Raw genomic sequence first — 15,596 nt, 5'->3', positions numbered from 1 at the left:
GACATAGTGGTGGGCGCCTGTAGTCCCAGCTACTCGGGAGGCTGAGGCAGGAGAGTGGCATGAACCTGGGAGGTGGAGCTTGCAGTGAGCCAAGATTGCACCACTGCACTCCAGCCTGGGTGACAGAGCAAGACTCTGCCTCAAAAAAGAAAAGAAAAAATAAAAAGAATTAGAAGTCTATTCCAACTTTGGCTTTCTACATTGATCTGTTTTGATTTTGAGCAAGTCAAAGATAAATTATTCAGGGCTAACTAGAGAAGGGAAGAAGGGTTGCATGGAGAGGTAATGTGTTTTGTTGTTCATTGTGCTAGGCACTAGGGGAAACACTGGTATTTCAGCCTGGGTCCAATCAGGAGACAGAAACCGTGCAGTGATTTAAACAGAAGAAATTTATTATAAAGAACTATTAAACTATAATAAAAGAGTACCTACAAAGTGTAAAGAGGAGAGTACTCAAGGCAGCACAAACTTGGAAGGTAGACCCGTCCCAAGATGCCCTTTAGACATTAATATAGAAGATATGATTACAGCTACTGGTGACAGAGAAATTCACCAGATTGCCTATGTCAGAGCTGGCCCCAGTTGCAGGGAAAACAGAAAGCAATCCTCCAGGGCTTGGATGCAGGTGATCTGCGGCTGGTGAGTGGGCACACAGGTGGAGTTGGGGTATGGCTGTGGGTAAGAGACATAGAGTATGTGATGTCTACATCAGGAGAGCTGTGAAAAACAAACCTGGGGGGCAGGGGGAAGGCTAGCAGAGAGAGTTAGAGCATCACTGTGGATGGGAGGCCCAGAACACCTAGTGTCTGCTTTAGGAGGGCTGTAGGGAGGTGATCACCAGGTGGGGCTGGTGCTGAGGTCACTGAGGGATGTGTGTTCTGGGTACGCATACCACTGGACATCCTTATATCCACACCACTGACAGGCTGTGTAGCAGTCGGACCAAGAGAAGCCCTTTCATTCTGCAGTGTTGCCCCTCCATTCTGCAGAAGAATCTTACCATCGTGCTGCTGTACAGGAGATGTGCTTAAAGGAATTCCATCCATTACCACAGAGCTTGTATTGAAAGGTAAATTTGGAGCTGAGTAGCAATAAATTGGTACAGGTGGTTACTAGAACACAGTCCTACTACCCTCAAGGAATATGGTCAGATAGAACTTGACATGCGTCACTTCACTTAATCCCAGCAACCCTGAGTGGTAGAATGGTAGAATCTATCATTCTCATTCTTAAGACAGAAATTAAGCTTCAGTGATATTGGGCAACCTCCCCATGGTCACAGCTGCTGCATGGTTAGAGAGCTGTCTGGCACTCACACTTTTGCCCATTTTGTTTTACCTCTGTGCTCAGTGCTATCCCACCTTTAAAGGTGCCTCATTCATAAGCTTGCACACTCTGTTTTTGTTATAAAAATTATATATAAAAATACAGGACAAACTACATTTTAAGGTAAATGGGGATTTTACAGAGCTATTCTGTGATATTTGGGATTTCTTGGGAAATCAGGATACCCATGTAGTATGTTTCACTTAGTTAACAATCAAGAGTTCAAATGATCAAGATGAACAAGATTCAGGAAAGATGAGTATGCTGAGATTCAGGAACCACATCAAACTACAATCAAGGTAAACAAGAAATCAGTTCTTAAACTCTAGACTCAGTAATGAAATGACAGAATGTTAAAGACAAAGATTTTAAAACCAGCTGAAGGGGAAAAATATATTGCCTACAAAGAAATAATTTTTTGATGGCAAAAAATGTAAGACAGAAGACAGTGAATTATCTTTAAGAATATGCTAAGTTAAGTGCTTATCTAAGTTAAGTGCTGAAGCTTAGAAAGTACTCCTTGAATACCTTTTTATTATGGAAGTAAGGTAGAAGAAATCCTGGGCAGCTTTTGTAAAGACTTGGAAATAAACAAAAAGGGCATCCATCCTTACAGGAGAATGAGTAGTTCAGAGTACAGACAGAAGAAAGACTTGCATTTATCAGATGGAAGAGGTGGTGACTTCTGCAGAACAGTTTCAGTAGGTAGTTGGGGACAGCCGTTTAGTTACTTGGTAGTGAAAGAAAGGAGAGCCATGTTATGATGAATTACAACTTAATAGTGAGATCAAATAAATACATATTTAAAAAGAGGAGCTAGTAATGCCCTTATAAAGGGAAGATGAAAAGGTCCTATGGGGATAAAGATGGAAGGTTTTTAAAGTATGTGTAATTTTAAGCATTATTATTTTTTCAAAATGTGTTTATATACAATCCTGACCTGGGATATGTAAGTGGAATCATAATTATGAGATAAGGGAAATGCTATAATATTTAGTCACTGTATTGTTTTTGGAGCCAAAAAGCACCCTCAGGATTTAAGGATATCTTTAAGATACCTCTCCAAAGTCCATGCTATCCCTCCAAAATCAGAGACCTCCCAGACAGAGATGACTCTATATCTTCCCTTCTTCTACATCTTCACATACCCCACTTTCCAACTCAAATCCTGGAATGCATTCCCTTTTCTCCATTCCCGTTAGACTCTGGAAAGGGTCCAAGGCACAAAGGGTCATAAAAAAAATCAGGGAAGGAGGTATACCTCGTTCTTTTCTTATGATATATACATGTCTCTTTTGCTCTCCGTGTAGTTTATAAGTGATGGGGTGACATCTGCACCTTCTGTACTGTTTCTGTAAGGTTGAGTGTTTTCTCTTCCTTCAGCCTCCCATTGCCTAAGGTTTTTGAGCAGCCTTTGCTAAATTGAGAAAACTGATCATCAGAGATGTGGAGGCAGCGCAGCCTATAGATCTCTTTCTAACTTCCCATATCATTTCTGGGCCAGCCCATCTGGCGGATATGAGTGTCCATCACTCTAGTCATGAGTCATGTTTCATGTAGAGTTGATGTTTTTATTTCCTCTAGCTTCAAAACCTTTCATTGATAGTGCCTTTTCATACATATGCATGAGTAGGAATTACCCAATTTTACGCATGGAGAATCTTATGAACTAAGAAGGGGAAGGAAATACCATTCATGCTGCCTAGCTTCTGTTAGTTCCCAGGGCTACTTAGCAATCCCTTATTCATCCTGGTAGATGATAATACCCATCATAATGCCCTTCTTACCTTCTACCTGTCAACCCTGTATACCCTCACTTTCCATAGGTGACCCCCACACCTCTCTGAGATTCCTCAGCTGTCCTCTCCTCCCTTAGAATATCTTAGTGTCACTGCCACCTGTCTCTTGTTCGCTGACTCTCTCTCTCTTCTGGACCCATCTTCGCTTGTTTCTTCAGCACCTTGAGCTGTGAACTATGCTCTGTCTCTCTGTCTTCCTGGACACCCTCTTTCTCCCTACAAATATGTTCAGCTCTCTCCTATCCTTTTTTTAACCCTGCTAACCCCACCCAAGAGCCCGTCTTCTGTTAACCCTCCCTTTCTTCCAAAGCCCTGGGTATGTCTTTGTCAGGGCCAGCATCCTGCAGGTCCTCATGGCCTGGCCTTGCTTTCCACCACTTACTTCACAAAAATGACTCCCTCCACATTTACACATGCATTCCCCACACCTCCAAACACACCAGCACATTCCTCTGTTCTTCTGCGTTGCCCTGTAGTATCATCTACCACTTCTCATTTCTCCTATTTCTGTTTTTTGCCTCCTTCTCTTTTGTTTGCTTTCAACCCTATGTAGTTATATGTATTCTTTATCTTTCCTGAAGGGAAAGTTGTGGGTTGTAGCGTTTATCCCTCCTTATAGGGTGCAAAAAGTCCCTTGTGCTTAGTGAGTCTCAGTAAATACCTACAATGGATGATGAGTCTCCAGCAAGGGATTAATGACTTATAAATCACTGGAGGTATGGTGGCTCCAAGTTATATGTACATATTAGCACATGTGTCCAAGACCTTTCTTTTTCTCTCTCCTTCTTTCTTTCACCCTTTCTTTTCAAAAGTCATTTCATGCCTCTATGTAGAAAGTGCTTGGAATGCAAAGACAAACAAGAGTGTCTCCTGCGTCCTCAAGGATCTCACTGTGACTTCTATTAAACTTTCTGTGATAGTTTTTAGATAAATGTTCAGGGGAAGGTGAGGCATAAGTTTTAAAATGACCAAATAATACATAACTATTACTAAAAATAAAGTAGTGAAGAGTTTTATAAAGGAAAGTGTCCGTTTTCTTTCTTCAACACCTATTTCTCCTAGTACTGCTCCATATGCAAATATATTGACACTCGGATATTCTTTCAAACTCTAATATTCTACAGTTAGTTCTAAATTATCCTGTTTTTCTCTGAGTAATATATCAAGAGCTTCCTCCCACATCTGTACTTGCAGTCTTCCCATGATGGCTTTGGCTCTGAGAGTTCCAAAGTGAAAGTGATATTTTAGGAAAACCAGTCTGGCTTGGAATGCAACTCATCCCAAATGGAAAGAAACTCCTGTCAGTGAGATGGACTGAAGAGAGATTGCTTGGGGATCTGAGTGTAGTAGGAAGACTATCTGGGTCTGGCCAAACTGGGTGACGGCAGTAGAAATGCATAGAAAGCAGTCAACCTGTGGGCTGTTTTAAGCATGGACCATTCAGACTAGTGGTGTCTGAATATAGATAGAGTAAATGAGGGAGGGAGAGGAGGCCCGAGTGATCTCAGGTTGAAGCTTCAGTGCTTTTACCTTTGTTCTTTCGGAGGGCTTTCTGCCTCTGCTGGCCTCCCACTTGATTTTAAATTCAGTCATCCCGAAAAATGGAAATTTGTGTCGTGGTAACTCTTAGCATGAACTCCATGAGGGTGGCGACCATGCATGTTTTACTGTTGCATCCCAAGTGCCTAGAAGGATTCTTAGTGTATAGTAGGTGCTCAATAAATACATACTACATGACAAAGCTGGGGCAGCCTTGATTTGCTTGTTTGCTGCACTAAAATGTTCATCTCAAAAAGGCTACTAAGCTGATTTATCCTCTTGGTGACCTTGTCTTCTACCCTTGCATAATGCTTTTGTATCTAAAACTGGGAAGTGTTATCACAGCCCCCAGGGCAGGGAGCTCATGAGAGAGCCCATAGACCTGCACAGCAGGAAACTGAAAATAGCTACCAAAGCAATCAAAATTAAACTTCTGGATCCGCCTCTCTGGGCCTGGTCCTAGAGGGCATCTTTTACACTGATGATGGGAAATTAAATTAGGCCACCTTTAGAAAACTTCACAAAATTAAATACTGTTTACCAGGGAGGGAATTACCCTATGGAGAAAGTAACAGGGGAGCAGGGAAACAGGCTGGTCACAGTTCTACTACAAAATGATTGGCTGGTGTCAAATTTCCTTACCCTGTGCTTCATTTTATTCTTCTTAAATATGTAAAGGAAATCAATTTAGAATTTGTGCAAAGCATTGAAGAATCTCAGAAGGGAAAGTGTGTGCAAAATAAACACTTCTCTCCTTGACTTCTCTCCTTGTTACCAAATTGGCACTGGCCTGGGAGTCCATCAGATGGTCTTGACCTTTTCTGGGATACAAATACCTTTGAGAATCTGCTGAAAACTGTATTTTCTCCATAGAAAAAAAATCATTCTTGCAAAGTTTTGAATTTTAGGAGAATTCATATACCCCAGAGTCCTGCATGTTTATGAATTCCAAGGTAAGACTCCTATTTTGCCAAAAAGTATTGAACATCATCTTTGAATATTTGCATCTAAAGCTGGGAAGGTTTATCATTGGCTCTTCTACTGCTCAAGTAAGAGTAGGAGGAGAAAAAAACAAACCAATCTAACTTTATTAATGATTTAATGTTTGAATGCTTAATAAATTTTATTTACCAGCCCAAGAGATATTTGCATTTTGTTAGAGGAGTCTTATTCAAAACAAACCAATCTCATGTTGGTGAGTTTCAGATTATTAAAGGGAAGAGGATTCACATAGGAGGGATCTTTATGTTACCTTCAGTGTCCTTGGAATCGCATGGATGATGGGAATGTTGGCCTAGGGCCTGGGTTTTACACTGACATGTAAGGACCATGTGAAGGCCCAGAGTAAAGGGCCAGAGTAAAGGGCCAACCCTAACCCCAAAGGTAAATAAAGATTGGTCTTGATTTGGAGCTCTAGCCCCTGCCTGACAAACCTTTAATATTAATAGATAACCTCTGGGGTTGTAGTAGGACAGTGTTGTAACTTACTCTGCAGCATGAGCATTTTGCACTAAACACCTGTGTAGATACTGCCACAGTGCCCTGTCCTCTGGCCTGGCTGGGTAAGCTTTCTGTGGCTTCCATCTTGTGTCCTGGCACAATTGGGAGGAAGGATGTTGGCATCACAACTCTGGGAGCACAATCAGACTGTGAGCCTTGTCTTCCTCTCTGGTGGCAGACCTCAAACTGGAGAGGTGAGGATGACTGCGAGGTTCAGAGGGTTAAGCACAGAATTTGGGAAAGATGGAGTGGAAAAAGCTGGGTTGTCTGCAAGTCTCCACATCCTTTATCAGGAGACCCTGAGACCTGGCTTTTGAGGAGTTACAGCCTTTCGCAGTTGCTGACAGTCACCATGATCAAACCATGATTAACTGAGGAGTCCTCTGTATTTGGCTTAACATTTCTGCCTGTCACATTCTTATTAATCTTTCAACGTTTATTTTAAATAACATATCCACCAGGAATACTTTCCTGATTTCATCCCTACCCCCACAGTGTGGATCTAATTAAGGTTTGTCCTTTGGACCCTAAGGTGCTATACAGCCCTTAAGTTTATCCTTTTATTGTAGTTTATCTGTCATAATTTTTAGTAGGAACTATATCTTATCTATCTTTGGGGCTCCTTAACCACTTGTCTCACACACAATAGGGCTCAATACGTATTTATTCAATGTAATTGACTTCTTAAACTTTTGCACAATTCCCAGAAATTAATTACACTCATTCTGTAGACTTTTATTTAGGACTGAGTGGATGAATGAATGAATGAACGAATGAATGAACCAACCCACCTATAACAAAAAAAAGTGTGTTGAGCACTGAACACAGCCCATATGTGAAGGTATTTGGAAACAGTGGCAAAAAATGTTAACATTAGAACATCAGAACATATATTCTAATAGAAGATAACAAGCAGCACACAAATAATACTAAAAAGACAGCATCGCAGTTGAGAACACTGAGAAACAAGAAGTCAAATGACCTTGTTCAGCTTTGCTCAGGAAGAGAGCCCAGCACCTCTTGATGTTGTGGGTTTAACCACTAAGCAAGGCTGCCTTTGAAAATGCACACCCTCCTTCCTCCGGTTGGCCGAGGATGCCAGTCCTGTCCAGCTTCTGCTGTGCAGTTAGCTCTTTGCTTTAGGGCCTGATTATCTTTTTTCATGGATTATCTTGGCCTTTGACTGTCTCACATGTCCGTGTGAAGAGACCCCCAAACAGGCTTTGTGTGAGCAACATGGCTGTTTATTTCACCTGGGTGCAGGCGGACTGAGTCCCAAAAGAGAGTCAGCAAAGGGTGGTGGGATTATCATTAGTTCTGAGAGGTTTTGGGATAGGCAGTGGAGTTAAGAGCAATGTTTTAGGGGCAGGGGGTGGATCTCACAAAGTACATTCTCAAGGGTGGGGAGAATTACAAAGAACCTTCTTAAGGGTGGGGGAGATTACAAAGTACATTGATCAGTTAGGGTGAGCAGAAACAAATCACAATGGTGGAATGTCATCAGTTAAGGTTATTTTCACTTCTTTTGTGGATCTTCAGTTGCTTCAGGCCATCTGGGTGTACACGTGCAGGTCACTGGGGATATGATGGCTTAGCTTGGGCTCAGAGGCCTGACATTGACCTCATCTCTTGTCTCATTTGTTGCAGTTTTTACTGATAATTCATAATGATAAGGGGGTGGGTGGGAGAAATGAAGCCATCATAAAGGGTAAATGTGTTCATCTTGTTTGTATTAATTTCTCCAATAAAAGGTTTTTTGGAGGGGGTGAGCAAGAAGAACCTCAGAATGGCAGCCCCTGACAGATGAGATCTACACACGAGCTCATCGTTGCTCAGTGTCTCCCATCAGCACATAATTAATGGTTGGAGATGGTTCTGATTGCTGGGGGAGGTGAGGTACTGCAGGTGCATTTCCTTCCAGAGTTGGAGCAGCCGTCCAGGGTCTGGGCCAGTGGTGTGTCCTCAGACTCAAACACTGTGAAAAATATAGAGAGAGATATATGTATATACAATGTGTACACACACGTGCACATACACACACCAAAGTTTTTTGTATGTGTGTATGTATGTAAGAAGAATTTTCTTAGTGAAAGAGTTAAACCTAAATTTCTCCTGATTACCTTTGTTCACTCATGAGAAGGACAAAACCCTAAGGAAACAATTTAGCCTGTCAAACGCCTCAGCTGATGAAGGGGAATTTGACAAGCTAAATGTAAAAGAGAGACTGCAAGACTGATAAACAGATCCCAAGAGAGCATGTAGTATTGGCCAGGCCTCCCCACCCTTCCAGCCCTCGTATATCTACATGAGCCCCATCCCTCAGGTCCTGAGAGCCAGGAGGAATTCATATGAATCTCCTCTCTAAGAAAATAACAGTAAAATGATTTTGATTTCACCTACTGTCCTTTTGATCCATGTCACGTTTCTGGTTCCTTCCTATGAGAAAGGGAAGTCAGTAGCAGATGGGTGAAATGCAGGTCTGGGGCAGTTACAATAGCCCTTGCTTTTTATCAGGACACTTTACTAAAAATTAAACTGACCTCTTGCCTTAACCAACCCCACTCCTACTTCCACATCAAAACGGCGTTAGCTGTCTCGCAGGGAAAGGCTTAGCTACTTCAGAAGGGCCACCAAAATACTGCCTAAGAAAGGGAGAGGGATACAAGCCAGGGGTAGGACTGGCCCCCACCTTAGTGGCAGGTTCATAGTTGGTGCCGTCTTGGACCCCAGGCGAGCTCCTCTTCTTGCACTCTGTCTTCTGCTGTCTCTGTCTTGAGCTGTCATTTTCCCTACATTTCCCCTAGATCTTGAGGCTATTTCTGTTTTGTCCCTTATTTTCTAGCCTATAAATAGGCTTGGGTTTTGCCATCCTAAAAAGAAAAGATGCCCCTCAAACCCACCATCCTGTCTTGCCCTTTCACTGCCAGACTCTTTGGAGAAACTGCATTTGCTATCTGTATTTCCAAAACTCCCATTCACTTTTCAGCTCATTTTAATTGGGCTTCCTGAGCTACTCTACTGAGACTGCTCTTGCTAAGGCCACCGGGGATGTCTTAGTTGCAGAATCCCTGGCTCGCTTTCTGTCTGCATCTTATTCAGTCTCTGTGAAGCATTTAATGCTGTGGGTCTTTCCATCCTTCTGGAGACTCTCTCCTCCCTCAGCTTCCACGATGGTTTTCTCTTGTTCCTCTTCAGATCTCTTGGTCTTTTTCTGCTCAGTATTTTTTTTCTGACTCCTCCTATTATGCCCTCCATTTAAATGGGTACTGTTAGTGGGATTCTCTCAATGAGCCCCCTTTCTTCTTCTTGCTCCTCAGGGGAATGTCGTATTTCCCATAGCTTCAATCACGCTCTAAATCCCAGTGACTCCCAAGTCTATGCTCCTCTGCCCCTACACTCCATCCCCTCCATCCCTTATTTCCAATTGCCTCTTAGACTATTCCATCTGCTTTTGCCTTCTCAAATCTGACCTGTCCAGAGCCACACCACTCCTCCTCCTTCTGTGTTCCTTAGTTCTTTTTTCCTTCTGTGGCCCTGTTAATGTTTAGTCCATCCACCAAGTTACACAGCTCAGAATCGTCTCCTTCCCTCTCATTATCACACCCAGAGAAACGACTCTTGTGTCCACCTGCTCTCCCCATGGTGGCTGCCCCTGCCTTTGTTAGGCCTCCAGCGTTTCTTGCCTGGACTCAGGATTGGTTTGTCTGGCTGCACAGACTGTGCTGTGCATCGCTCCAGGTGTGTCATTCAGGGCCCTGAGCCCAGGTGCCCTGCACTTATTTCCCAAACTGTAATTCTCACAACAGCTCCCCTGTTTGTAGATGAGAAAACTAAAACTTGAGCATTGAAAGATTCACCCATTAGCTCACAAATGTAAGCAGCAGAATGGGGATTTGAGTCCGGTTCTTCTGACAGCAAGCCCCAGGTCCAGATTCTGTTGATTCCCCTAAGCACCCTGTATTGCAGTAGGCTCTTGGTGGCCTTCCTTCTGCTCCTGCCCTCCTCCAATCCATCCTCCACACCACCATGACTACCAGCCATGTGATCCCCCTGCTTAGACTCCTATCCTTGCCCTGAACCCACAAGGTGAAGTCTGAGCTCTGTAGCTGGGCTCTCCACAGTTGGCCCTGACCTCCCTCTGTCCCCATCTCCCACCAGTCCTTCTGTATGCCCTGCAATCCCTGTGCCCAGGCAAACTGTGCCGCCTCATGACCTCATGCCTTTCCACATGCAGTTTCCATTGCAAGGGCTCTCCCTGCTCTTCTGTCTCTGTGATGGGTAGATTTCCATTGTCCCAGATCTGCTCAGCAGCCCTCCCCACTGTCCTCAGTGCCCAGGGAGGCTGGCCTGTGTAGACCTGTCCCGAGAGCTCCTGCCAGATGGCACACAGCTCTTCCTCTCTTGGCTCTGGAAACTGCTCCCTGCCCTGCCTCTCTGGACTTGGGGTGCTGAGGGCTCCCAGGGACACTGCACTGCCCTCACCTTTGTGAACAGTCCTGTATTAAACCCTCTTCAGCCTACTCACATTATCTGTTTCCTGCCAGGACCCTGACTGACACATTCCCCACCCCACAATCATGCCACCTCCCACGTTGTCTTCAAGACGCAGCTCAGGCAGCAGCTCCCTGTGTGCCTTCCCAGTTCCCACAGGCAGCTGGCTGCATCCTCCTCCGCGTTTCACTGGCTCCATTCCTCTGTCCGCACTTGCCACACCCTATCAGTACCCCCGAGCTCCTCAGGGCAGGCTCTGAAGCAGACTCAGCCCTGTATCTTGGAGAAGCCAATATGGGGCCAAGGGAGGGGGTACAGAGTAAGATGTGCGTGTCTTAGAACAGAGGTGATGCTGGACCACCCCGACACCTGCTTTTGGGTGGTGGGGAGGCAATGAGAAAAGAGCTTCTGGCATACAGCAGATGAAAATAACAGGAATTCTCAAGCAAGGACTTGCCTCCTTCACAGCCTTCTGCTCACATTTCTCCACCTTTTGTGGACAAGGAGTGGACAAGCAAGTGTACGAACCTTTGTTGATGATTATTTTGCACTGGGAAGATTTTGCCTAATGCCTCTCTGCATATAACACTTGAAGGAAAGTATTCACTTGCTTGAAAGCAAAAGGATAAGCTTGAGAAAAGAGAAGAGGAAGGGTCCTTACATGCTGCCTTCCAACTGCCCCCTCCCCACATTTCCAAAAGAAAGATACAAGACTTTAAAAAAGTAATTGGAGCCGGGCGCGGTGGCTCATGCGTGTAATCCCAGCACTTTGGGAGGCCGAGGCGGGCAGATCACGAGGTCAAGAGATCAAGACCATCCTGGCCAACATGGTGAAACCCCATCTCTACTAGAAATACAAAAATTAGCTGAGCGTGGTGGCACGCGCCTGTAGTCCCAGCTACTCGGGAGGCTGAGGTAGGAGAATTGCTTGAACCGGGGAGGTGGAGGTTGCAGTGAGCCAAGATTGTGCCACTGCACTCCAGCCTGGCAACAGAGTGAGACACCATCTCAAAAAATAAATAAATAAAAATAAAAAATAAAAAAGTAATTGGAAATCAAAATGAGGTCAAATAGGAATGGGTTCATTTTTTTTCCCCCACTTTGTTTTAAGGTTTGCTAGTGGCCTGGAAGTAAAGGTACACAGTCCTTTAAAAAGCAGCAACATGGCTTTGTCCTGAATGGTATTGTCTAGGTTTTCTTCTAGGGTTTTTATGGTTTTAGGTCTAACATTTAAGTCTTTAATCCATCTTGAATTAATTTTTGTATAAGGTGTAAGGAAGGGATCCAGTTTCAGCTTTCTACATATGGCTAGCCAGTTTTCCCAGCACCATTTGTTGAATAGAGAATCCTTTCCCCATTTCTTGTTTTTGTCACGTTTGTCAAAGATCAGATAGTTGTAGATGTGTGGTATTATTTCTGAGGGCTCTGTTCTGTTCCATTGGCTCTATTCACAATAGCAAAGACTTGGAACCAACCCAAATGTCCAATAATGATAGACTGGATTAAGAAAATGTGGCACATATACACCATAGAATACTATGCAGCCATAAAAAATGATGAGTTCATGTCCTTTGTAAGGACATGCATGAAGCTGGAAACCATCATTCTGAGCAAACTATCGCAAGGACAAAAAACCAAACACCACATGTTCTCACTCATAGGTGGGAAGTGAACAATGAGAACACTTGGACACAGGGTGGGGGACATCACACACCAGGGCCTGTTGTGGGGTAGGGGGAGGGGAGAGGGATAACATTAGGAGATATACCTAATGTAAATGACAAGTTAATGGGTGCAGCACACCAACATGGCACATGTATACATATGTAACAAACCTGCACGTTGTGCACATGTACCCTAGAACTTAAAGTATAATAATAATTTTTAAAAATATAGATAGATAGATAGATAGATAGATATATGCAGCAACATGGATGCAGCTGCAGGCCATTATCCTGAGTGAATTAAAACAGAAAACCAAAGACTGCATGTTCCTACTTACAAATGGGAGATAAACAATGGATACACATGGCCATAAAGATGGAAACAACAGACACTGGGGACTCCAAAAGGGAAGAGGGAGAAAGGGGGACAAGGACTGAAAAAGTACCCATTGGTACTGTGTGCACTGTTTGGGTGATGGGTTCAATAGAAGCCCAAACTGCAGCCTTGCACAATATATCCGTGTAACAAAACTACAAATGTAACCCCCTGAATCTAAAATAATAAAATAATTTTTAAAAAACACACAGAAAAGAAAAAGACACTAGATTGTGATTGAGAGTGAGTTGTCCCAGGCCAAATCAGAATGGCCTGGATATTGCCGTGAGGGTGGGGGCAGGTGAGCATTAGAAATGTTGACTCCTGGAGTACACACAAGCCCCCAGCAGTGGCTTGTTGTCTTATCTTCAAGTCCTGGGAGGAAGTGCCTTCAGGTGAGTTCTGATTCAGACTTCCTCTTCCTCAGATACAGCATGAGGTAGGCAGGTCAGAGCAACTGGAAAAATAAAAATATTAGAAAAGAAAAGTATCTAGACCTGCCAGCCAGGCATGTTCCCACCCTTGGGAAGCTTGGGGAAGGAGGTGGATGCTCTTTCTTCATTTCCCGTCATGGCACATGGGACTCCTCACATGCTGAGCAGGTGGCATGAGGGGTATGGAGTTAGAGTCAGGTACAGAGGGAGTTATGGTGGGAATCCTCAGAAGCTCAAGTGAGAACTCAACTGCCTTGGTAAAACAAGATGTGCTTATGATATGTATCATATCCCTGGATTGGTTTATTTGAAGAAACATGGATGGAAGGTGGACAGTCAGGGATGATAAAGAAATCCAGCACCTCTTACCCATGTGTCCCCTGAAAATCTTACCAACATGAGAGTGAATTTGTTGGTGACCATGGAGACATCTATGAAGACATCAAGGACTTGGAAAAATAAGAGGAATAAAAAAATCCAGAGTTTCCAGGTGGCATAAATGTAACATGGGACTAATTTCTAGCCTAGGTATAGAGAAAACAATAGTAATACAGGTAATGAATGACATTCAATATTCAAATGATATTTGATGATTAATCAGGCAGATGGTGCAGAAGTTTTCAGAACTTGGTGAAGATTGCTAGGGTTCCAATTCTAACTCAGATACTATAGTGAGTTGAAATATGTCCCTTAGAAAGGTATGTTAGGATATGTTCCTCACCGCTGGTGCCTGTGGATGTGGATGTTATTTGAATATAGGGACTTTGCAGATGTAATTAAGGTGAACTCAGATTAGATTAGGGTGGACCCTAAATCCAATGACCAGGGTCCTTACAAGAAGAGGGAAATTTGGACACAGAGACACAGAAGAGACGCAGGGAAGAATGCCGTGGGAAGGCAGAGGGATCAGACTAGAGTGACGCTGCTGCAAACCCAAGAATGCCAAGGATTGTTGGCAGCAGCCGGAAGCTAGGAGAGATGTGGAACAGATTCTCCCCGAAAGCCTCTAGAAGGAATCAGCCTTGATTTTTGACTTCTGGCCTCCTGAACTGTGAGAGATGAAATTTCTGTTGCTTTAAGCTATCCAATTTGTAATAATTTGTTACAGCAGCCCTAAGAAATTAATACAGATACTACTGGCTGTGTGACCTTAAGAAAATGCACAGGGGTTACCTCTCTGTTTCTTCATCTGTAAAATGGAGATAGTAACTGTATCCACTTTATACAGTTGTTGTGAGGATTAGATGAGTTTTTACATGTAAAGTGCTTAAGCAGTGCCTGACAGATGATAAACACACAATAGATTAGCAAATATTCTTTGATCACTTCAATTTAGTAAAGATTTTTTTTGAGCAACTACTATGCGGCAGACCCTATATGTAAGTTATTTCATTTGATTCTTGTAACAGCCCTGTGAACCTCTTCTTATCCCATTTTGCAGTTAAGAAAACTAAGGCTCAGAGTATTAACTTGTTTTGAGAAAGCAGATGAGCTGCAACCTCGACTGAGCCTTTGGCTCTGTTCTGTCAGGTCTTCTATTCCACAAAATCACAGGCATCTCAATGTATACTGGGGAGTGGACAAGGAAGGGTACGAACCTTTGTTGATGATCATTTTGCACTGGGAAGACTTTTGCCTAATGCCTTTCTGCATATAACGCTTGAAGGAAAGTATTTGCTGGCTTGAAAGCAAGAGGATAAACTTGAGAAAAGAGAAGAGGAAGAGGTAATTTTCTAGACAACGCTCCTCCAGCATACACCAGTCAAACTAGTGCCCCTAGTATTTGTGGTGTGTTCATTTTCCCTTTTTTCTGGCTCTAGGAGGGAAGTTGTGTCTCTGACCAAGAATCTTCAGGAAGTCTGAGGGTCCTGAAAAGTGTGGGATGGATGGTTTAAACCCCCCAAATGTGAACAAGCTACATGTATGAACTCAGATAACATAGACACGCAGAAGAAATAATTGGCAGCCTGTGTAAATAGATTTGGTTTTTGACAGCCAACAGCAGGTGACAGTTATTTTGGAGAAACTGTGAGTGTTGGAGAGAAATTAAAGCCTTGAAATATATGAAAGGATTTTTGTGTAGTGGTTTTGTGAGGGACACTAGTCTTTTTTTTTTTTTTTTTTTTTTTGCCTTCCTGTCAAGTATTGAACAAGAAAAAATTAATTTATCCCAGTACTTGGCATTTAGAAAGTGCTGTGTGATGGTTTGTGGTTGATTCAAGTAAAGCAGGGGAGGTTTTAGTGGAACATAAGAAAAACTTTAACAGCTGTGAAATTAAAACATAAATTAACTGCTGAGATAGGCCATGAGGGTGCCTTAGCTAGACTTTCAGAAGATAAATATGCATTTGTCTGGCTCTCGCTATGTCTTAAAACTCAATTGGTTGCTTATTCGTTACTCTAGGTACACAGTAGATCTTTGTAACAATAAGTTAGACATTTGTATAATTTTATTCCTTGAAGAAAC

At 43.1% G+C, this 15,596-nt stretch overlaps 1 protein-coding gene across 5 annotated transcripts in view; it reads left to right on the top strand.

Annotated features, from left to right (window-relative positions):
* Positions 1-15,596, top strand: part of LOC129044906 (uncharacterized protein C1orf226) — a 313,541-nt gene that overhangs the window by 236,217 nt on the left and 61,728 nt on the right. The window lies entirely within an intron of this gene.

Source organism: Pongo pygmaeus, chromosome 1, assembly GCF_028885625.2.
Source record: "Pongo pygmaeus isolate AG05252 chromosome 1, NHGRI_mPonPyg2-v2.0_pri, whole genome shotgun sequence".
NCBI classification, from domain to species: domain Eukaryota; kingdom Metazoa; phylum Chordata; class Mammalia; order Primates; family Hominidae; genus Pongo; species Pongo pygmaeus.
Note: the sequence above shows the minus strand (reverse complement) of the source record. Positions and strands in the feature narration are given on the sequence as shown.